This window comes from Manihot esculenta, chromosome 11 (assembly GCF_001659605.2).
Source record: "Manihot esculenta cultivar AM560-2 chromosome 11, M.esculenta_v8, whole genome shotgun sequence".
Lineage (NCBI taxonomy): Eukaryota > Viridiplantae > Streptophyta > Magnoliopsida > Malpighiales > Euphorbiaceae > Manihot > Manihot esculenta.
Genome location: NC_035171.2, coordinates 20,487,097 through 20,511,153, shown reverse-complemented (window position 1 = coordinate 20,511,153; position 24,057 = coordinate 20,487,097). Strand labels below are relative to the sequence as shown.

At 38.0% G+C, this 24,057-nt stretch overlaps 1 pseudogene; it reads right to left on the bottom strand.

The window, feature by feature from the left end:
- Positions 1-18,008: 18,008 nt before the first annotated feature.
- LOC122725209 lies at positions 18,009-18,099 on the bottom strand (annotated as a pseudogene).
- Positions 18,100-24,057: the final 5,958 nt, after the last annotated feature.

Below are 24,057 nucleotides of genomic sequence, written 5' to 3'. Positions count from 1 at the left end.
CTCCCCTAACCCCAGATGTGCAGGTACAGGGTAGACCAGGAGGTTAGCCAGAGTTTTGAAGCATGTTTGTTGTAATAGTTAGATTGTGGACATGACAATTGTACTAATGTAATGTAAGAGATTCAGTATGTTATGTAATGAGGTATTTTGAGGTTATAGATGTGCTTGACCCTATGAGTATTGTAATCCCTTGTTGATGCATGATCTTAGATATTTGATGATACAGATGTAAGCCAACTCATCTCATGTTATAGTGCTCTTTGGGGCATTGTTGAGATCCCACAGAGGGGTCATGATTATGACTATGTTCATGAATGTTCAGGTTGAGTTGGATGATAAAAGAAAAGTTTAAAATTTTTATGCATGTTGTTGATCATGTATGGGATTATACAGGTTTACAGGTTCTATGTCAGGCTTGCTACGGGTCCCGGCGGCCTTAAGCCGATCTGGATCCTAGCGCCGGTAGCGGTCCGATTTTCGGGTCGTTACACAATTTTTTAGCAACAAAACAAAAACCATACCTCAAATTATAAGCCAACAGAAGAGATCATTGAAGAGGACAGACAGTCAACAGTCGACGGTCGGCGGTGACAGTAACACTCAGCAAATCAATAGGGACTACTGGACTAGGGAGGGAGGGAAAGAGATTGATAGGGAGCGAGGGAAAGAGATTGATAGGGAGCGAGCGATTCGTGACTTCTTTCAGCAGATCGACGGGAAGAGAGCGAGCGATTCGTGACTTCTTTCAGTAGATTGACGAGAAGAGGGTTCGTGACTTCATTCAGCAGATTGACGGGAAGAGATTGATGGTCATGGTCGACGAGAAAGAGAAAGAGAATAATGGGATTAGAGGATTCGTCGTCGTTAGAGATTTTAATTTCAACTGTGAGTGATGTGAATATGGGTTTCGTTTCGGGGTGGGGGGAGGGGAAATTGGGAATGGGGAGGCTAACGCCTGGGCCGAAAGGGATAGAGGGTTTGGGGTACTGGGTTGGGTATCCGAGGGGGAGGGGGAGGGGGAGGGCTTGGGCTTGGGTTTAGGCCTAGCCACGAAATCAGTTATTTTGGTTTGATCGGTTATTTAACACGTTTAAACCGAACCGAACTGAAAACCGAATAATTTTAAATATACTAACCGAATCAAACCGATCATCCCGATTAACCGAACCGAAAAATCGAAATCAATCGGTTCGGTTCGATTTTTCGATTTAAACCGAAATATGCACTCCCCTACTTATTTCATCAATAAAATCACAATATTTTCAATCAAAAAAAATCCAACGCTCTTAATAAATTTTCCATCGTTAATTTCATTGCAAAAATATCTATTACAAATCAAATTATTTACTATTTTCACTTTTTGTTAAAAAAAATTTAATTTTCTCACTAATAAAATATTATCCATTAGTCCATTTTTTTTAAAATGCACTAAGAAAATACAAAAATAATATATTTTACACCAAACAAATAGAGCCAAAATAAATAAGTATTATTAAATTTAAGAGATTAAATGTAATTTATTATCTTTAAATATACAAATGAGCCGCCAGCTTCTTGGACTCCAGTAGATCTTACCTACCTAATGACGCCACCCATATCATCATCTTCCCTTTCTTCAGCAAAAAAACAAAAAATCTTCCCTTTCTGAGTTTTACTCCTTAAATACCTTAAGTATAAGGTAGTATTTAACACTGAACTATATCTCAATATTTATTTAAACTCTTAAACTTTTTTGAAAGATAAATAAATTTCTGAATTAATTTAAATAGGTATTTACTTTTTTAAGAGATAAATAAACTTCTGAACTAATTTAAATAAATATAAATAAAATAAAATAGATAAAATGAAAAACTATTCAAGCTGTTTATTCATATATTTTTTAGATTCACTGTCTTTTAATTTAATTAATTTTTTTATTTTTATTAAATTTTTATATTTAATTATAAAATTTTTAGTTTTAGCCTTATTTTTACTTAATTTTTAATGTTTTTATAGATCAAAACGAGTTAAAGGATGAAAGAGACACCGTGAAGAAAAATTCAAAAAAGTTTAGAGAGATTTAAAAAAAAAAACAAACAAAAATATGAGACAATCTCATATTTTTATCTCTATCTCGTGTTTCGCCCTTTTATTCCATATTTTTTATTGGACGAATGTTGGAGCCCGAATTACACAATGGAAAACACGGGGTAGACTCGTGTTTTTATGGTCTACTCGTATTTCGCTTTCTTCCATGTATTAGTATTTAATTTTATTTTCTTATTTTATTTAAGTCTATAATTATTCTTTACCATTAATAGTCTAAATAATAATTAAATTTATAAATATTTTAATACTTAATTTTCAGTTCTTTGTAAATACGATATTCTACTCTCCTCTTTATTATTTGAGACGATTCTATATATTTGTGGATATCACAAAGCCTACGATCTATCAACAATGTTAATATTAAGCTAATGAAGGTAAACACCTCGAATCGCAATAATAAACCATCAACCAAGCATAAAATCAATTATTTGTTCTCTTTCTATCTTTTAATTGAGAATAAAGCATAATTATGGATACTAGTGTAATACCCGGCTCGAGTCCGGCATCGGAATTCCTGTAGTCCGGTGGAATCTCGGGTGTCGGAACCCTCGAGAAGGGTAATACATATGTTTTCCAAGGTAGTTTCACTTGTTTTCATGTTTTGACGTGTTAAAAGCATTGAGTTTAGAAAGAAAAGCAACAAGGGAGAAATGCAAAGGTTCGGCCGCCGAAGGTCACTTTCGGCCGCCGAACATTTCATGGTTGCGGCTTCACGTTCGGCTGCCGAAGGTGGTCTGGCCAGCCACCTATAAAAGGGCCAAGGGTCGGTGGAAGGAGGTTATTTCTCCTCCACTTGCAGCCAGAGGTGAGTTTCAGCCTCTCCCACGTTGACTTTCATGTTTTCCATGATTTTCATCAAATCTTTCAAGAGTTTTAAGAGTTTTGGTGACTTATGAAGGTTTTGAGCAAAAGAACCAAGTTTTGAAGCTTGGAGCTTTGGAAGAGCTTTTCTTCATATCTCCACGTTAGGATCCTTCATCCTCAAGTTCTTTAAGAGGTAAGTGAAGATCCTGAGCTTCTTTGATGATTGTGAAAGGTTTTATGAAGTTTGTATGGGTAGTATGCATGTTTAGGTTTAGGTGAGGTTTTTGGTGATTTGTGGTGTTCCAGCATGGTTAAGTGTTATGTGCTAGGTTGTTTGGGGTTTTAGGGTAGTTTTAGACCCCTTTGTGCATCTCTATGTGTAGATGCTAGTTGGGAGTAGTTGCTATGCATGTTTGTAGGTTTTTGGGCAAAGTGTGCATGAAACAGAGCAGGGTTCTGCCCTTTGGGCAAAACCAGGTTCGGCCGCCGAACCCCTTGTGGAGGCAGTTTCGGCTGCTAAAAGTTGCCCCCGAAAGCTAGTTTAGAAAGAGACTTTCGGCCGCCGAAAGATGGAGTTCGGCCGCCGAACGTTGGTGCGTTTCGTCTCTGGACGAGACCTTCGGCCGCCGAAGGTGCCGCCGAACATGCATGAGTTTCGTCTCTGGAGAGGGGTTTCGGCCGCCGAACTTGCCGCCGAAAGTGCCCTGTCCAGCTTTCTTTAGCATGTTTTATGTGATGGTTTGAGGATTGTTTAGAGGGGTTTTGGGGAGTTTCTTAGAGATGTTCTTGAGTGAGTTTGGTCCCTCATTTGAGTCCACCTGTGCAGGTACGGACCAGAGGAATTAGGGAAGTCAGCAGTGAGTCCAGTGTCAGAACCTGCAGAGTCCGTTCAGAAATAACTAAAGGTGAGTGGAACTTAACTTGTTTTAATATGACAACTGACTCTTTTATCATGCTTCATGCATCATGACTATGCAATAGGGTGAGTGCATTAGAGTACACGAATATGACGCATTGCATGTATCCTTGTACTTGGCATGGCTCCTTGTACATTGCTTATGTGAGACGGCACGGACTTCGTGAGGATTCATTAGCCCTCAGAGGAAAGACCTGGAACAGCCCTACGGGGACCAGGCACATGGTACTCCGGTACCCCAGATGAGATAGAGGGAGTTTTGATCCGTCCGGCCGAGGTGCTGTGATTACTTGTAATGTGATGCATTCCATGAGAGCATGTTTTATCACCTGTAATTTTATTACTATTCTACTCACTGGGCTATCGTAGCTCATCCCTCCCCCCTAACTCCAGTTGTGCAGGTTCAGAGGTCAGAGAGAACTCAGCAGGGTACAGGAAGAGTACAGAGTGGTGTAATAGCTAGTGTGGACATGTAAATGTATAGAGATAGTGTATATGGACAGTGTATAGAATAGTGCTTGACTTATAAGAGTTGTAATCCCTTTGTGGAGTCACATGATCAGTTTATGTATGTTTCTTTATTGTTGTATGTTTATGAGCAAAACCAGGCTTAACATTATGAGTTTGATCCGCCTAGAGCCATGAGGAGCTCTAGTAGGGATTAGTAGAGAACAGAGAGAGTGCATGCACAGGTTAAGCCTTGGAATGAAGAAAAGTTTTATGTTTTTACAGAAATGTATGATCATGTATGGGATTTCACAGGTATACAGACAGGATAGCAGGCTTACTACGGGTCCCGGCGACCTTAAGTCGATCTGGATCCTAGTGCCGGTGGCAGTTCGGTTTCCGGGCTGTTACAACTAGTTTAAGAAAACAAGTCTTTTGGAAAGGATTTTATCATCATTATTAACGATCATTAAGGCAACTAAAAGAACTTGCATGCTTCCACAATATTCCTTCTTTCTAAACACTTCTAACTAGGGCTGAGCAATTCTCGGTCTAAACTGAAAAACCGAACCGAACCGATTAAATTCGGTTTATCGATTCGGTTAATCGAAAAGATCGGTTTGGTTCGGTTAATAGATTTAAAATTATTCAGTTTTTGGTTCGGTTCGGTTTAAACATGTTAAATAACCGATCAAACCGAAAAACCGAACCCAACCCAACCCAGGGGGTTGGGGTGCTGGCCTATCGTACCCAACCCAACCCAACCCAACCCAGCAGGCCAGCACCCCAACCCCCTCCATACCTTTCGCCGAACCCCTCCATCCCATTTTCCACATTCTCCAATCTCCCGATTCCCCCCAAACCCCTATTCTCCCGAATCTCGATTCCTCCCCCTGGGCTCTCCACACTCTCATAGTCGAATCCGAATCCTTAACAAATCAATCATCAAATCCCATTAATCTCTTTCTCTTTCTCGTCGATCGTCAATCTTTTTCTCGTCGACCGCCGACCGTCTACCATCAACCTCTTTCCCGTCGATTTGCTGAGTTTCGCCGAAGACCGTGGACACCGAAGACCGGGGACTGATCTCTTGAGAGCAGAGGTACTACCGCTTTTGGCAATTTGTGTTACTTTTTGTGTTTGGTTGAGTTCAATTCCAGTAGTACCGCAAAAGCCCTAGCAGAAACCCTTCTATTCAAGCAGATTGCAGAGCGTCCCATGAATCCGATCAACATGGCGAAGAACCTTAGCCGCCTGATATTAAACGAATCATGGATAACTAGGCAAATCTGCACAGCGGCTGAGGACTGGCAAAACACTCTTCGTTTCCTCTTTGACTCCTCTTCGGCTTCCTCGTATAATTTTATTTTTTTAAATTAAATTTAATAATATAGACAGACCTGAAAAAGTCATAGCCGCCTCTGTTTTATAGCTAAAAGCTGAACTTGCTTATTAACCTCTGAAATTTGCAATCTTTACTCTTTCTGCGAGTTTCTCTCATCTGGGTTTTGATTCATATCTCTGTTACGACTTCTTCTGGGTCTTTTTCTTTTCTTCGTTTTTTCCTCAATCAATTAGCTACTGCAGCCTGCGAGGTTTGTTATTCCTTCACCCTTTTTTTAACGCTTTTGAATCCTGAGGCCGTGGTTTTTAATAGAATGTTTATTAAATTATTTTGTTGAAATTAGAAATAAAAAATTTAAAAAAATACAGATTTCGGTTTGAACCGAACCGAACTGAACCGAACTGATTTTTATCGGTTCGATTCGGTTCGGTTATACCTTCATAATCAGTTTTTTCGGTTTTATAAATTTTAACAAATCGGTTTTCGGTTTTATCGGTTTGGTTCGGTTCGGAACTGAACCGACCGATTGCACAGCCTGGCTTCTAACTGGTTCCTCAAGCTTTTTCATGTGAGTTTCATCGTCCCACTGTTTAATATCCAATAAAATATATGATTTTCTAGTTGAGATGGAAATCAGAGAAGACATGCACATTTGTTGCCAAACTAATAGAATATATTAAAGGGTTCAAAAGCAGTAAAAGAAAATATCTACTCCATTGAAATGCAAAAAGAATTATATTAATAGAAGGATAAAATAAATAAATAAAAACAAGCCTCACAAAACGAAATTAGCATAGTCTACTACATAATCGGTAGAATATGAATACAATTATACTCATTCCTTTTTGCATATGCCTTGACTGCAGCTGTGCACTCTTCGGCAACCTTCTTTTCCTCTTCAAGCTCTTTGCTAAACAGATTTATATCACCATCATCATCCTTAGCAACATAACCAAAAAATCATCTTAGATTTATAAAAATATAACTAACTACTAAAATATATTAAATTTTACGTTCGTTAGTTTATCGCCATTTCTCATTTCGTTAATTTTATTTATGTTTATTTATTTAATTTAATTCAGGAGTTTATTTATTCCTCAAAAAATTTAGGAATTTAAATAAGCAGTGAGATATAGTTCAGGACTAAATAATAACTCATGCGAATATCTTAGCTTGGTCTCCTTTAAGTTCCTAATCAATTCTCTTGAGTTTCATTTCGACTTTGACCTCATCCATTTCTATAAAAATTTAAAAATCTATACAACAAATTTTTCTTCATCTTCGAACATAGCATTAGAGGATTGATGAGTATATAATTAATTTTGTTTATAATTTTTTAAATTTTAAGATGGATCAATAAAATTACTTAATTTTATATTTTAATTTATTAATTTAAAAATTTATACAATGGATAAGTTGCAATATCTCTCCATTACTGTTGCAGACTAATCAAATACATGAGTATTTCTTAAGAACAAAGGAAACCAATAAATAATCAGATTCTATATTATTGTAATTCATGAAAAATTTTTGTTGTAAAAACTAAGGTATTTCAAAAAATTTTTGTCCCGCGTAGAAAAGGAACCAAAATTTTTTTTTGATTTATAAATAGATTCTTATTACTAGGCTTATAAAGAGTAATTAAGAGGAGTAAAATTCGCATACATGATATTGAACTGAAAATTTTATTTTAATTTAAATCCAGCGATTTTTCTCCCTTGCACATGCAAATAAATAGAAGTGTGAAATTTTTATTTTTCGTATATTTGAATTTTAAAGCTTAACCGTAAACATTTTAGCTATTAATATTTCTTGTTGCATATTTTCCTTATTTTCCTAAACAAATCCAAAAAATGGCTTTCACTCTCACATAATTTAGTGTGCTTCTTTTACTTCTACTCGGTCCTTTCTATTTTTCTGATGCTAGGTTTTTCTATTTCATTACTCTTCTCGTTCTGTTCTAGAGATTAAATTCAGAAAAACTTGTTTGATCCTTAGGGTTTGTCTAATAATCTTTAAGGACAATGACTATACAATTCAGATTCCACTTAATTTTAACTTTTTTCTACAACAATTTTATCTAAGTTTGGTTTATTATTGAGCTCAAAATACAATATAATATGCGAAGATTTATAAAATGTACTTGTTTATGTGTTGAAATTATAAGTAAGTTACACACAAATAGAATTCAATGCCGGATGGCTAAGTAAATATATGTAAGTCTGGTCTAATATACAATAGAGAGCATGAGATTTGCTATGTAAAAAGGAAAATTTTTGCTATAAGCTCTTGCACAATAATTCCCACATGGTACTATAAATTTAGTTTTCTTCAAAGTAGTTTCTATTGACCATTAATAAAAGTATTATTTTCTGATGCTTTGAATGATGTTGCTGCAAGAGACAATATGAAACATTTTTATCTAGATCCAGTTCACCACAAATTCAAAACACAGAAAAATATGTCTCATTTAATTTTTTGTGTGAATAATTCACTTATCTGGTTCATGGTGGATTGGTCTAGACTGTTGGAGATAATGTTAGTTCGGTTTTGGAATTACAATCAAAATCAACCACTTGAATTTATCTTTTGTTATAATTCTGTTAGAGATAATATTGGTTAGGTTTTAGAATCACAATAAAAAATTGACCACTTGAATTTATCTTCTGTTATAACTCAATTATTTTGAATAGTTAGCTTTGTGTTGGTTGAAGTCTTTGTATATTGGACTCTCTTGTATATATTTATATCACTCATATCAGAAATAAAATAAATTTTCATTTTGATAAAATTTCTTTATGGTATCAGAGCCTGATTCAAAAAAATCTCTTAATTTTTTTTTTCGTTTCTTTCGTTTCACTTATGGTGTCTAGTAGTACAATAAATATTACTCATGCCTCCGATCGTTCTCTTGTATCCATCAACGATACTCAGTTTACATTAAAGGTTATAGCTACAAACTACCCGACATAGAGAGCTTAAGTTTCTCCTCTATTTAAAGGTCACAGTCTTATAGGGTATGTTCTGGGTATTGTCCAAATTCCTCTTGCATTTGTTACTCAATAAGGAAAATAGGTTCCCAATCTAGATTATGAATATTGAAAATGTCAAGATTAATTAATTCTTGTTGCCATTCGATCTTCACTCTCAATTTCCGTTATGAATGTGGTTGCTAATGTTGAGACTTCTGCGGAGGCGTGGAAAAAGCTACATATTACTTATGGAAATAAGTCAACTACAAAAATTTTATCATTGCGTAATAAGTTGTCTCGTACGAAATGAGATTGTCACTTGATTTTTTATTATCTTAATAATGTGAAAAACATAGCTGAGGAACTGTCTTTGTGTGGTAGTCAGCTATAAGAATTTTATCATTGCATAATAATTTGTCTCGTACGAAATGAGATTGTCGCTCGATTTTTTATTATTTTAATAATGTGAAAAACATAGCTGAGGAACTGTCTTTGTATAGTAGTCCGATTAGTGATGTTGATTTGGTTATTCAGGTTCTAGAAAGTGTTGGATATGAGTTTCGTGATATCGTTGCTGCCATCCATGTGCACGATACTGTAATTTCCTTTGATGAGCTTCAAGACAAATTGTTAGCTCATGAGTTGTATCTGAAGCAGATTGATCCGTCCTATGAGGTTACTCCGATTATTGCTAATCATGTTCAAAAGTCAAACTATAGCAAGTCTTCATCCAAACAAGGCTCCTATGGTCCATAATATAATAGTACTGCATCTGTTCCTGCGATTAACCAATCGGATGGATATTCGGATGGTAAATCCAAATTTGGTGGGTTCGATCGTAATCAAGACTCTCAATCAAAAGTTCAATGTTAGTTTTGTGAATGATATGACCATACTGTTAGACAGTGTTTCAAAGCTAAGAATTTTTTTCAGCCTTTATTGACTCAACAGCCATAAGCAAATTGTGTGAGTACACAACAGAATGGTGATTCTCCATGGTTGCTGAATACTGCAACTTCACACCATGTGACGAATGACTTGCGGAATCTTTCACTTTATGCTCCATATGATGGGAATGATGAATTGCAGCTCACGGAAGGTTCAGGTTTGTCTATTACTCACGTTGGTTCTGATACTTTTCCTTTACCTTCCAAGCTTGTTATCTTTCCAATGTGCTGTTTGTACCAAAAGCCAAAATAAATATTATATCTATTCCTCAATTATGTGATTCTAATCAAGTTTTAATTTATTTTTTTTCTCGGTTTTATCTCATAAAGGATCAATCCACGGGGGAGACTCTAGTTAAAGGCATGCCTGACCAGTCTTTTTATAAGCTCAGGTCGTTTCGAAATTTGGTATCTTCTGGCTATCATCATGTTCGTCTTTCGTCTGTGTCGTGGCATCAATGTCTTGGTCATCCCAATTCGAAGATTTTTAATTTTATTTTATCAAAAATTTTCTTCCAGTATCTGTTGTTAAGGAGAGCGTGCGTGATCCTTATCATTGTAATAAAAGCCAGAGGGTCCCATTTGGTGTTTCTTCTTTAACTAGTACTCATCCTCTTAAAATTTTTTATTCGAATTTATGAAGAACTGATCGACTTCATTCTATCGATGATTTTCATTATTATATAATATTTGTGAACCATTACACAAAATATATTCGGTTATATCCTTTAAAGGCAAAATCTGAAGTTTATGAAATTTTTTCAGTAATTCAAAAACTTGTCAAAAATACCTTTAATTCTAAAATAAAAATCATTTATACAGATAGGGGTGGTGAGTATATTACTCATAAGAAATACTTTCAGAAATATGCTATAAATTATTTATAAACTTTGCCACACACACCCCAACATAATAGTGCAGCTGAATGCCGTCATCGATATTTGGTTGAAACTGGTCTTACATTGTTGCAAATGGCTAGTTTATCATCCTCCTTTTAGACCTTTGCTTTTAAAATGGCAGTTTATCTAATCAACCGTATGCCTACATCAATTCTCAATTATGTGTCTCCCTATCAGAAATTGTTTGGTCGATCACCAAATTATCAGTCTCTATATGTGTTTGGGTGTCTGTATTATCTATGTTTAAGGCCCTACATGCACTCTAAGTTTGATACCAAGTCTATTTCGTAAAGTGTGTACATTTATTATAATATCAGTCAAAATAGGTATATTGAGTCTTGTCATATTTTATTTTTAGAGAAAAAATTTTCTTTTCCAACTCAACAATCTCCAAAGTTCTTGTCTTCGTCATGTTGGTATAATATTCTATTTTCTTATTCTACTTCAACGGCTATTCCGTTTACACTCACGATAGTTTCATCTCTCTCTCCTGTTGTTACTACAGACTCACAGACCACCGTGTCAACAAATGATTAACTAGCCTCATCTCTTTCGCAGCCCTCATCGAATTCCACTTCTTCTTCTTCTTCAACCAAGATTATTACTCCCCCACTACTGAATATCGTTCTCCCAACCGTGAATAATCATCCTATGATTACACGTTCAAAGAACAATATTCAAAAATCTAAAATTTTAAATCATGTCTCCAAATATCAATTACCTAAAGTACCAGAACCAGCAACAGTCAAACAGGTTTTAGCTATTCTAAGTAGCTTAATGCTATGTCTGATGAATTTAATGCGTTGCTTGATAATAAAACTTGGATTCTTATTCTATCTAAGTCTCATCATAATATGGTTGGTTGTAAGTGGATTTATAGGGTTAAAATAAATGTGGATAGCTCTATACAACGATATAAGACAGATTGGTAGCTCGTGGATATATTCAAAGGCCAGGACTTGATTACAATGATACATTCAACCTAGTAGTGAAATCGGTTACAGTTCGAACAGTGCTAACCTTGGCAATTTTGAATTTTTTGCCATTAATACAGCTTAACGTTAACAATTCATTTCTACATGGTCCTTTGCAGGAGGAGGTCTTTATGCAACAACTTCTTGGATATAAAGATCCTTTGAAGCCCCATCATGTGTGTAAGTTACTTAAGGCTCTTTATGGATTAAAGCAGGCGTCTAGAGCATGGTATCAAACTCTTCGGTCTTTCACTATACAATATGGGTTTTAATTATCAAAATGTGATTATTCCTTATTTTTTATCGGAGAGGAAACATCTGTTGTTATTTTCTTGTGTATGTGGATGATCTTATTATAATAGGGAATGATTCATTGTTTGTATCTCGGTTTGTTCAAGCTCTAGGAAACAAGTTTTCATTGAAAGAACCTCAGCCTCTGTCATTGTTTCTTGGTGTGGATGTTCATCAGATAGCAAATAGTCTATTTCTTTCACAACATCATTATATTTGAAAGCTTCTGGAAAGAGGTAATATGGATTGGGCTAAAGCAGTGTCTACTCCAATTGTCGTAGATAGCAGCTTGAGAAAATCAATTTATGGGTCTTCTGCTGTAGATCCTACTGCTTATTGAAAATTAATTGAAGGATTACAATATCTTAGTGTTACTAGATCGGATATTTCTTTTACGGTTAATAAGTTGTCGCTTTTCTTGCAACACTCGAATCAGTCGCACTGGCTAGCCTTGAAACGGCTACTCCGATACCTCAAGTCCACTATTGATTTTGGTATTACTATCACCTCTCAATCAAAACTTGTTTTTCATGCCTTTTCGGATGCAGTGTTGGCAAGAGATCCTTCGGATACAACTTCAACTACAGGGTTTATTGTGCATTTCGGCAAAGCACCGATAAGTTTGAGTTTTAAAAAGCAACGAACAATTGCACAATCCAGTACAGAAGCTGAATATAGGGCAGTGGCTTTAACAGTAGCTGAAGTTCAATTGGGTTAAGTCCTTGCTAACTGAACTCGGCTATAAGGTACCACCGCCGATCATCTACTATGACAACAAATCCATGATGTATACGTGTCAGAATCCTATTTTTCATTCCAAGATAAAACATCTTGAAATAGATATTCACTTTGTTTGTGATTTGGTTCAACAAGGAGCTCTTTGTGTTTTCCATATTTCATCCAAGGATCAATTAGCTGATTTATTAATAAAACCATTGACAAAGATGAAGTTCCATATTAACAGATCTAAGATTGGTCTCCATAATGGATCCTCAATCTTGTGGGGGAGTGTTAGAGATAATATTGGTTTGGTTTTAAAATCACAATAAAAATCAACCACTTGAATTTATCTTATGTTATAAGTCTGTTAGAGATAATATTGGTTCAATTTTGGAATCACAATTAAAATCAATCACTTCAATTTATCTTTTGATATAACTAAGTTATTTTGATTAGTTAGCTTTGTGTTGATTGAAGTCTTTGTATATTGGACTCTCTTGTATCTATTTATACCACACTCATATTATAAATAAAATAAGTTTTTATTCTGATAAAATTTCTTTATAGACAAGTTTTCCCCAAATGTATATAAGCAACCATACAATTGCTCCTATATTTGAGAATCCAATGACTTGAATGTTCACTCTTTTTTACTAAGCTCATGGCTCCTTAAACAATTACTCCATGTTTAAATGGTTGTGTTAGAGACTATACTGTTTAAATTTCTATAATTACTCTTCATTTATGCTAAGCTAGTCTATTAAAAATGGTGGAACTTAGTTGATACTTGTTTAAAAAATTATTTAAATATAATTTTCAATCACACAAATGGACATAGCTGGTCATTAGCACTTATTGAATTATGATGAATTCTTTGATTTTGAAAGTGAAAATTTGTTTAAATATACTTTTCAATCGCACAAATGGTCATAGCTGGTTAATAGCACTCATTGAACTGTGATGAACTGTTTGAGTTTGAAAGTTGAATATACATTTATGAAAGCAATGAACACCTAGCCACTATGGTTGCTATTGTTAGTTCAATGTAGTTTTGATCTATACATTAACTATGCATTGATTTTAAGAATAGGAAAAAAAGTGGAAAAAAAAAATTGAACAATTGAAAGGGAAGATCTTGCAACTAAAATAAGAATCTCCCAAAATGAGCTCTCTAACTCTAATTCTTATTCATGAATTCTCAAGACATATTCTAGATTACAATAGATCTAATTTATACAAGTTTAAAGCTTGAATACAAGGTTTCTGCCTATTTGCAAATAACTTCTTCATGCGGACCTTCACTATAATAAATTGTTGAGCTGACAAAATGAATTTGGAATGACCGTTGCTTGGTTTGGAGAAGATGGCTTCGATGAACCGTTTCATTAATTCTCAAAATATTTTATTTTATTAATTTGCATTATAACAATACTCTCCCCCTCAAAAGCTTCCTTATCTTCAAGGAATAAAATCAAGAAAACAAAGCTGGACTTCATTTGCATACTTCCATGTTGCATCCATAAGTGAAGTTCCCTTCTAATGCACAAGCCACTAGGTAGTTGCCTCATTACGATGTTTATCAATTCTTCGATCAAGCATCGCTTAAGAGTAGGGATCTGCAAAGACTGCTAAGCCAGGAATGATTAAGGTTGCTTGAATATTAGAGTAAGCAAGCTTAAGCAATGAAACATGAAAAACATTTGTGAATCTTTGCATCTTTTGAAAGCTGCAACATGTAAGCGATTGAGCCAATACACTCCAAGATTTTGTAAGGACCATAATAATGATGATGTAGTTTGTGATGACTGCAAGGCATTGAGTGTTCCATATAGGATCTAAACTTGAGAAAAACCATATCTCCCACAGTAAATTCTCTATCAATCCTATTTTTATCGGCCATCTTCTTCATTCTATCGGCAACTCGCCTCAAATGGTGCTTCAATAAGGAAATTATTGCCTTTTTATCACTCATAAAGTGGTCAACAGCTTTGACAAGTGAATCTTTTGGAAGATAAGGCATGGATAGGAGAAAGAAAACCATATAAAGCTTGAAAGGGAGACATCTTAATTGTTGAAAGGTATGATGTATTATACTAAAATTTTGCCAAGGGGAGCCATTGAACCTAGAAGTTAGGTAAATCACCTATCATGCACCTTAAGTAAGTTTATAAGGATTTGTTAATAACTTCAGTTTGCCCATCGGATTGTGGATGATAGGCAATGAAGAAATTTAATGAGATTCCTTGAAGTTGAAAAAATTCCTACCAAAAGTTACTAGTAAATATGACATCCCTATCAGAAATTATCACCTTGGGTAGCCCATGTAACTTGTACACAGTATCCAAAAAGGCTCATGCTACCATTTTGGTCGTATAAGAATGTTGCAATGCATAGAAATTGACATATTTAGTTAATCTATCCACCACAACAATAATAATTATCTTTCCTTTTGAATTTGGTAATGCATCAATAAAATCTATGGTTATATCAGTGAATACACCTTCATATAAGGATAGGGGCTGCAACAATCTAGGGGAGGCATTATTCTCATACTTATTCATTTGACACATAATACATTGCTTTATATGTTGTCTCACTAACTTAAGCAATCCTTTCTAGTATATACAATAGAAGATGATCTTCTTGTTGTTGCAAAGGCACAAGAATGACCTCCCAATGAAGAATCATGATACAACTCCAAAAGCTTGTCTTTTAATTTCTCATACTTATTCATTTGATAGATAACACATTGCCTTATATGTTGTCTCACTAACTTAAGCAATCCTTTCCAGTATATACAACATAAGATAATCTTCTTGTTGTTGCATAGGCACAAGAATGACCTCCCATTGAAGAATCATGATAGAACTCCAAAAGCTTATCTTTTAATTTCTTAGAATCACTAATCACCAACTTGTATATTCTTATCAGTTTGTTGTCTATCCAAGAATAGTGGGAGTGAGAACTGGGATCTTTCTGCAACTCAACTATAATTTCTTACAACATAAGGTCAGACTGCTAAAGTGACATAATTAATATTTTCAAACAACTTATTAGATAACAATTTAATTGTAATGACAGGTGCTGTAATTATTGGGATTCTAGAAAAGGCATTCATCAATCTCCTTTTGTATTGTATTTCATAACCATAATGTTGCAACTTGATCAACTATGCCTGTTAAGCAAGTCTTGTTAACTTTTGCTCGAACAAAAACTTTAAGCTATTATTATCTATTATGATGATAAAATGTCTTATATCGAAGGTAGTGTTCCTATTGCTTAACAACAAACAAGATGGCAATTATTAGCTTCCTCTCATAAGCTGATACTAATAGATTCCTTAGAGATAAGGTTTTACTTATAATTGCAATAGGGTGCCCTTCCTGCATAAGGACAACTCCAATAGCTTCTCCAAATGCATTTGTTTCAACTATAAAATTCTTGGTGAAATCAGGCAGAGCTAATACTAATGCAGTAACAAGAGCCTGCTTGAGTGAATCAAATGCTTATTGAGAAACTAGAAAATGTTACCCATACATAATTACCCTTCTTCAATATATAGTTCATGGAGAGGTTCAACAATGTTATAAAGTTCCTCATAAACCTTCTATAATATCATGCAAGGCCCAAAAAAACTCCTCAATTGTTTGGGATTCTAGGGTGTAGCCCAACTGCTTACTGCTTGGACCTTTTTTGCATTTGCTTGGACACCAATACAAGTAATAATATGGCCAAGGTACTCTACCTGAGGAGTTCCAAATATACACTTTGATTCTTTTACAAATAGCTTATTCACCCTCATTACTTGCAAAATATATTGGAGGTGCTACAAATGTTCTACAATGCTTCTGTTATATAATAGTATGTCATCAAAGAACATAAGAATAAACTTCTTGAGGAATGGTTTGAATATTGAGTTCATTGGAAACTGAAATGTTGCAGGAGCATTATTCAAGCCAAAAGGCATAACATTCATAATGGCCCTCATGAGTCTTATTGGCACGTCATCCTCTTTATTCTCACTTGCCAATAGCCACTCCTAAGGTGGTCAATCTTGGAGAATACCACTGTTCTCTCAGATCCTCAAACAGCTCTTCAACCAAAGGAATGGAAAATTTTTCTTTAACTATGATGTTATTGAAGGCTCTGTAGTCAATAACATTCTCCATGTATTGTTCTTTTCCTTAACAAAGGCTATAGGACTTGCATAGGGACCGATGTTGTTCCTTATGATCCCTGCTTGCAGTATTTCTCTAACCATTTCTTCTATAAGGGCATTTGCATCACTTGCTCACGGCCTCTTCAGTGTTGTGAGCTCGAATATATAATACTTAGAACAATATTGTCCGAGCTGCCTGGGATTCACCCGATCTGCAAGCTCAGTTATTTTTATACTTTCATGGCCTACAGGCCAACTCAAATGGGGAGCTCGGCTTTTTATTATTTTTTCATACTTAGTTTATTCTGTTTAAGCGTTTATACGCTGCAAGCTCTTCCAAACTGGGAGTTCGACTCCTTACTTTTGCTTAGGCTTCTTGTGTGTTCAGTACCTGTGGGCCCCTTCGTATAGGGAGCTCGGCTTTTTGCTATTTCTTCCACACTTAGCTTTTTCTGCTTGAGTGTTTTCATATCATGAGTTCATCCGAGCTGGGAGCTCGGCTCTTTGTTTTTCGCTTAGGCTTTTATGCCTATAGCTTATGATGCTGGCTGTGCTATGAGCTCGGGAGTTCAGGATTTCGCCTTCTGTAATTTGGTGCCCCGAGCTCCCTTGTGAAGTCGAACTTAATTTCTTGCTTTCTTGTCGAGCCTTATACAGGCTATATTTCAGTCTGACTGCTTGTTTGTTTAGCTTTAACTTTTCTTTTTTAGGCTTATAGCCTCGTCGGTATATACATAAGGCTCGCAAGGAGGTATGTCTGGCCCCTCTAGGCTTTTAAGGAGATCAACCCCGGCTTGAAGAGGTCGGACTATCTGTTTTAGATTTGACCATATTGGGGTTCGATTCTTTTGTATCCAATGAGTCAGGGCTTTCTACTGCTCCATCTGATCATTTAAAATGGTTCATTCGGCTCTTTACATTACTCTTGTCCCCTTGATTCTTTATCTGAGCATTTGATTCTCAGGTATGTCTCGGTTGTTTGGATTTTTTTCCCCCGAGCGCTTTTCGGGTTGTCTGCCCTCAAGTGTTTTGTGGGCTCTTTACTATTTAGACTTTACTCTATGGTAGCCGAGCTGGTTTAGTGCCAGCGGTCAATTCTTAAGGCCGGTGCCTCTTGTAATTGCCCCTAGTCTTTTATTTGGTTTGCTATCTCGGTATGCATTTCGCTTAGGATTCGCTTTGCCTTAATTTTGTCTGCCTATCGGCGCGCTTTGGTGCTTTGGCTTTTTGGCTCCATGAGCCTTGAATTGGCCTTTAGTAAGCCGTATTGCTACTTGAAACGAGCATTGGATGCCTTAGCTTGGCTTCTTCATACACTGGCTGTTTTACGAGATCGATGTCTTATTATCTTGTGATCTAAGCCCTTTGGGAGGTCGGATTTTTAATTTTTCATTTGTGGTCCAGTGCCCCGATCCTTTATGTGAGGTCGGAGCTACGTTTTTATGTATTGTTAGTGAATGCCGCTGTTTGCTGTGATCACACAGTATTCTTTAGTAAAAGGTGAAAGAATAGTTCGCTTGGTACTCACCGCTCGGTCGCGTAGTGTCGGTGGTCATTTTTCGAGTCTAGTTGCCTACTTCACTAAGAGCTTGTTTCTCTCTCAACTCGGTTTTGTGCGGATCTATTCAGGATTCAGGCTCTTTGGCCTTACTATCGCTTTCAAGCTCATCGGTCTTACTCAAGATTTAGGCTCTTTGGCCTCACTGTCGCTTCTAGGCTCATCAGCCTTACTCGGAATTCAAGCTCTTTGGCTTTACTGTCGCTTCCAGGCTCATCGGCCTTGCTCAGGATTCAGACTCTTTGGCCTTACTGTTGCTTCCAGGCTCATCGGCCTTGCTCAGGATTCAGGCTCTTTAGCTTTACTGTCGATTCATCCTCTCAGCTCAGTTTTGTGGTGCAGGAGGTTATTTTTCGAGGCCAGTCACTCACCTCACTGAGGGATTCTTTCTCTCTCAGCTCAGTTTTATGGTGCTGGGGGTCATTTTCCGAGACCAGTCACCCACCTCTCTAAGGGCTTCTTTCTCTCTCAACTCGATTTTGTGGTGCTGGTATTCATTTTTTGAGGGGCTTCTTTCCCTTATAGATGGGTTTTGTGGTGCTGGCGATCATTTTCCGAGGCCAGTCACCTACCTCACTGAGGGCTTCATTCCCTCTCAACTCGGTTTTGTGGTGCTGGCGGTCATTTTTCGAGGCCAGTCACCCACCTCACTGAGGGTTTCATTCCCTCTCTTTTTAACATTTTCCTGTAAGGTAAAATTTTCATAGGGTATATTACAATAAATAATCCTTTTCCAACTATTTCCCAAATATATTTGAAATTCATGCCTTCAAGCTACTTCAGTATACTATCATGTTCAGTCTCATACATATAAGGCTTTTTTCTACAATCTTAATTTTACAAATAATCATGAAAATGAAAATACTTTGGGTTAAAAAAAGTGGCCATGCAACTTAGTTATGACGCCTTTCTTCCATGACCTATGAATCACCCCTGTATTGCGCTTCTTTCTTGTGTCGGCATCTTCCTCGGCCCAACTTTCGTTGTGTGGCTTTTTGATATAGGTGGTGATTCTTGGGTCTTTCCCCGTCTCGTGGCGCCACAAAGCTAGAGGATGAGAACTGTGGTCTTTGGCGAGCAGAGCTTAAATCATTTGGGATGCTTCTGGTGTAGTTTTCGTCGTGAATGGCCATGTGGATCTCAGTGGGTGGAAACTCAAGCGATGGAAAGATCTCCCTTGTTTCCAACAGACGGCACCTGATAGCGGTTGTAGAAGCCGTAAAAAATAAACCTATTAATCAATCAACAAATAACTTATAGATAGTGGCAATAGGGTCGAACCACATGGATTTGACACTTCAGACTTTCCTAACAATGACTTGGTCAAGTAGATAACAAATAAATAAAGAGGGGGTTTTGATTTTATGATAGTTGTAATACCCGGCTAGACCCCGGCATCGAAATTTCAACTTTCCGGCGGAATCTCCGTTGGAATCCGGAAATCTCGGATGTCGGAGCCTTCTAGAAGGGTAAAATAAAGGTTTTCTAAAATGTTTTTAAGTGTTTTGAAGGTTTTCAATGAGAAAGAAATTGAGTTTTGAAAGAAAAGACCAAGGAGGGAAGAACCCAGGTTCGGCCGCGAACCTCAAGTTCGGCCGCCGAACATAGGGTTGTTTAGGAGGCACGTTAGGCTTCCGAAAGTAGCTTTCTTTTTCGGCCGCCGAACGTGGTGAAGTTTTGGAAGCAGCTTTGGCCACCGAAGGAGGTTTGGCCGGCCACCTATAAAAGGCCCTTTGTCCGGAAAATGGGCGAGTTTTCTCTCTTTTTTCGGGCATAGGTGAGTTCATGCTCTCCTTTGGTTGTTTTTATGCTTTTTCCTCAAATCTCTCAAGTTTTCATGAGTTTTATCTTTGCTTTGAAGAGTTTTAAGCTTTGATCAAGGTTTTGAGAGCTTTGAGACTTTTGGAGCTTGGACTCTCCATACCTGTAATACCCGGCTAGACTCCGGTATCGGAATTCCTACCGTCCTGTGGAATCTCGGATGTCGAAAACCTCTAGAAGGGTTAAATAATGTTTTTATAAAATGTTTTCAAGTGTTTTAAGGTTTTAAGTAAGAAAGAAATTGAGTTTTGAATGAAAATGACCATAGAGGAAAATCCAGGTTCGGCCGCCGAACCTCAGAAACCTCTATAAGGGTAAAATAATGTTTTTATAAAATGTTTTCAAGTGTTTTAAGGTTTTAAGTATGAAAGAAATTGAGTTTTGAATGAAAATGACCATAGAGGAAAATCCAGGTTCGGCCGCCGAACCTCATGTTCGGCCGCCAAACATGGTAGAGTTTTGGAGTCACCTTTGGCTTCCGAAGGTGGTCTGGCCAGCCACCTATAAAAGGCCCCATGGCCGAAAATGGGCGAGCTTTCTCCCCTATTGTAACGCCCCGGAAATCCGGACCGCTACCGGCGCTAGGATCCGGGTCGACTTAAGGCCGCCGGGACCCGTAGCAAGCCTGACATATAACCTGTAAACCTGTATAATCCCATACATGATCAACAACATGCATAAAAATTAAAACTTTTCTTCATACAAACTGTCATCTACTAACTCAACCTGTGCATACTCTGAACATATACATAACATAGTCCCTCTGTGGGATCTCATCAAGCCTTAAAGGCAAAACAACCTGTGTTGAGTTAGTTTACATAAACATCATAACATAAGATCATGTATATACAAAAGGGATTAACAATACATTATGGTCAAGCACAACTCTATCCTCAATAACCTCATTACATAACATTCTGAATATTTTTACATTTCGTCATAATACAATTGTCATGTCCACAAACTAACTATTACATACATAAGACTTTTTCTCTTCTTGCCTTCTCTATCTATCCCGTACCTGCGAACCTGGGGTTAGGGGAGAGGGGTGAGCTAGATGCCCAGTGAGTAGAACTGTAAAAAAAGAATATTTAAAACATGCTATCATGAAATGCGTCACTGCACAATCAAATCACACCACGGATGGACTGATTCAAAAATCCCTCAACTCCATGCCCGGCCCTATTATGGGCACCACAGGACTTCGTATTGCCCGGCCCTATTATGGGCACCACAGGACTTCGTACTCGGAGTTATTGCCCGGCCCTATTATGGGCACCACAGGTCTTCGTATTGCCCGGCCCTATTATGGGCACCACAGGACTTCATATATAGAAGGCTAATGAATCATCCTAATGTCCATCCACTATCATCTATCACAACAATACAATGCGGCATAGTCGTGAATTCTAATGCAAACAACCTATAATATGATCATGATGCATGAAGCATGATAAAAGCATTTCATTTCTTAATTTAAAAAAAAGTTAAGTTAGTTCCACTCACCTCTGGCTGACTCTGACAAACTCTGTAGCAGCTGGCTCACTGCTGGGATCCTTGGTTCCTCGGGTCCGAACCTACACAGGTGGACTCCAATGAGGGACCAAACACACATAAGCATGACTCTAATATATTCCCCAAAAACCCCCTAAAACATCCTGAAAATATCACATAGAGATATGCATGAAGTGGCTGAACAGGGCACTTTCGGCGGCACCTTCGGCAGCCGAAAGTCCTGGACAGAGACGAAACTCAGGTAGGTTCGGCGGCACCTTCGGCGGCCAAAAGTCCCAGACAGAGACGAAAGTCTCTTTTCAGGGGCAACTTCGGCAGCCGAATGCTGCCTCCACAAAGGGGGTTCGGCGGCCGAAACTCCCTTCGGCGGCCGAACCTGGTTTCTGCCAGAAGGGCAGAAACTTGGTTCAACCGAACCTCTTGCCTCCCAAAACCTCCAATCATGCATAATCTCGTTCTACAACATGTATACCACACATACATTACACCTAGGGGTCTCAAACTATCATATACCCCAACTACAACACTTCAAACACACAAAAATCAACATACATTGCTCAAATCATCAAAATAACCCATAAACTCAACATATAACCTAACATGCATTTCTACCCTTAGATCTAGCATAAAACTTACTTAAAACATATAAGGAGCGTAAGATCGGCCCTTACCTCTTGAAGATCGAGAGGGAGACGACCTAAACTTGGAGATCCACGAAAATGAGCTCCTGAGTTCCCAAAGCTCCAAAACTTGGTTTAAAAGCTCAAAACCTTCAATGTGAGTTTAAAACTTAAGAAAAATGGTAGAGATTTGGAGGAAGAGCACAATAGTTGCAAAGGGAAGGTCGGAATCTTGCTGTGGCCGAAAATGGGAGAAAGCTCGCCCATTTCGGCTAAGTGCCCCATTTATAGGTGGCTGGCCAGGCCACGTTCGGGGGCCGAATGTGCCTCCGCATCCATGCAATGTTCGGCGGCCGAACTTGACTTTCGGCGGCCGAACCTGAACTTCCCTAACTCATGCTTTCGGGGGCCTAACGTGCCTCCAAAACGCATGCATGTTCGGCGGCCGAACTTGACTTTCGGCGGCCGAACCTGGGTTTCCCTCCAATGCTATTTTCATGCAAAAACTCATTTAGTTTCACACTTTAAAACCATTAAAAACATGAAAACATTTTATGAAAGCATGGTTCTACCCTTCTAGAGGTCTCCGACATCCGAGATTCCACCGGACGGTAGGAATTCCGATACCGGAGTCTAGCCGGGTATTACATTCTCCCCCCCTTAAGAACATTCATCCCCGAATGTACCTCAACTAGCACACATAGCATGGCAAGGAACATAACACACATACAAGGCACATAAACACATAGGGATCTAACCTTAAAAGAGATGAGGGTACTGCTGGAGCATAGACTCCCGTGTCTCCCAAGTGCATTCTTCCAAGTTGTGGTGGTTCCACAGGACTTTCACCATCGGGATTTCCTTGTTTCTTAACTTTCTGATTTGGGTGTCTATGATCCGTACTGGCTGTTCAACATAGGTGAGATCCTCTTGGACCTCCACATCAGGCTCACTAAGAACCTTGCTCGGATCTGACACAAACTTCCTCAACATTGAAACATGGAAAACCGGATGGACTCTTTCCATCGAAGCAGGTAAATCCAGTTTGTACGACACATTCCCAATCTTTTGCAAGATTTCAAAGGGTCCGATGTATCATGGGGCTAGTTTACCTTTCTTCCCGAAGCGAACCACTCCCTTCATTGGAGACACCTTGAGCAATACCAGATCCCCCTCCTGAAACTCTAACTGTCTTCTGCGGACGTCTGCATAGCTCTTCTGTCTGCTTGCAGCAGTCTTGATTCTTTCTCTGATTATGGGTACCACCCTGCTGGTGATCTCTACTAACTCAGGCCCTGCCAAGGCCTTTTCTCCAACTTCCTCCCAGCAAACAGGTGATCTGCACTTCCTTCCATACAAAGCTTCATACGGAGCCATCCCGATGCTAGCATGATGGCTGTTGTTGTAGGCAAACTCCACCAAAGGTAGATGCTGCCTCCAAGAACCGCCAAAGTCTAGCACACACATTCTGAGCATATCCTCGATAGTCTGGATGGTCCTTTCTGACTGTCCATCAGTCTGGGGGTGGAAGGCAGTACTGAAATCCAACCTAGTACCCATGGCATTCTGCAGACTCCGCCAAAATCTGGAGGTGAACTGGGGCCCTCTATCTGACACTATAGAAACAGGAACCCCATGCAGCCTGACGATCTCATCCACATATACCTGCGCCAACTTGTCCACAGAGTAGCCACTCCTGACAGGAATGAAGTGAGCAGATTTGGTGAGTCTGTCCATAATCACCTATATGGAGTCCAATCTGTTGGACGTTGCCGGTAACCCCACTACGAAGTCCATAGCTATATTCTCCCATTTCCATTCTGGGATAGGTAGCGGGTTAAGCATTCCAGCCGGCTTCTGATGTTCCAGCTTCACCCTCTGACACACTTCGCAGGCTGACACGAACTGTGCCACTTCTTTCTTCATAGCTGGCCACCAATAAACCTTCTTCAGATCTTGATACATCTTGGTGGCTCCGGGG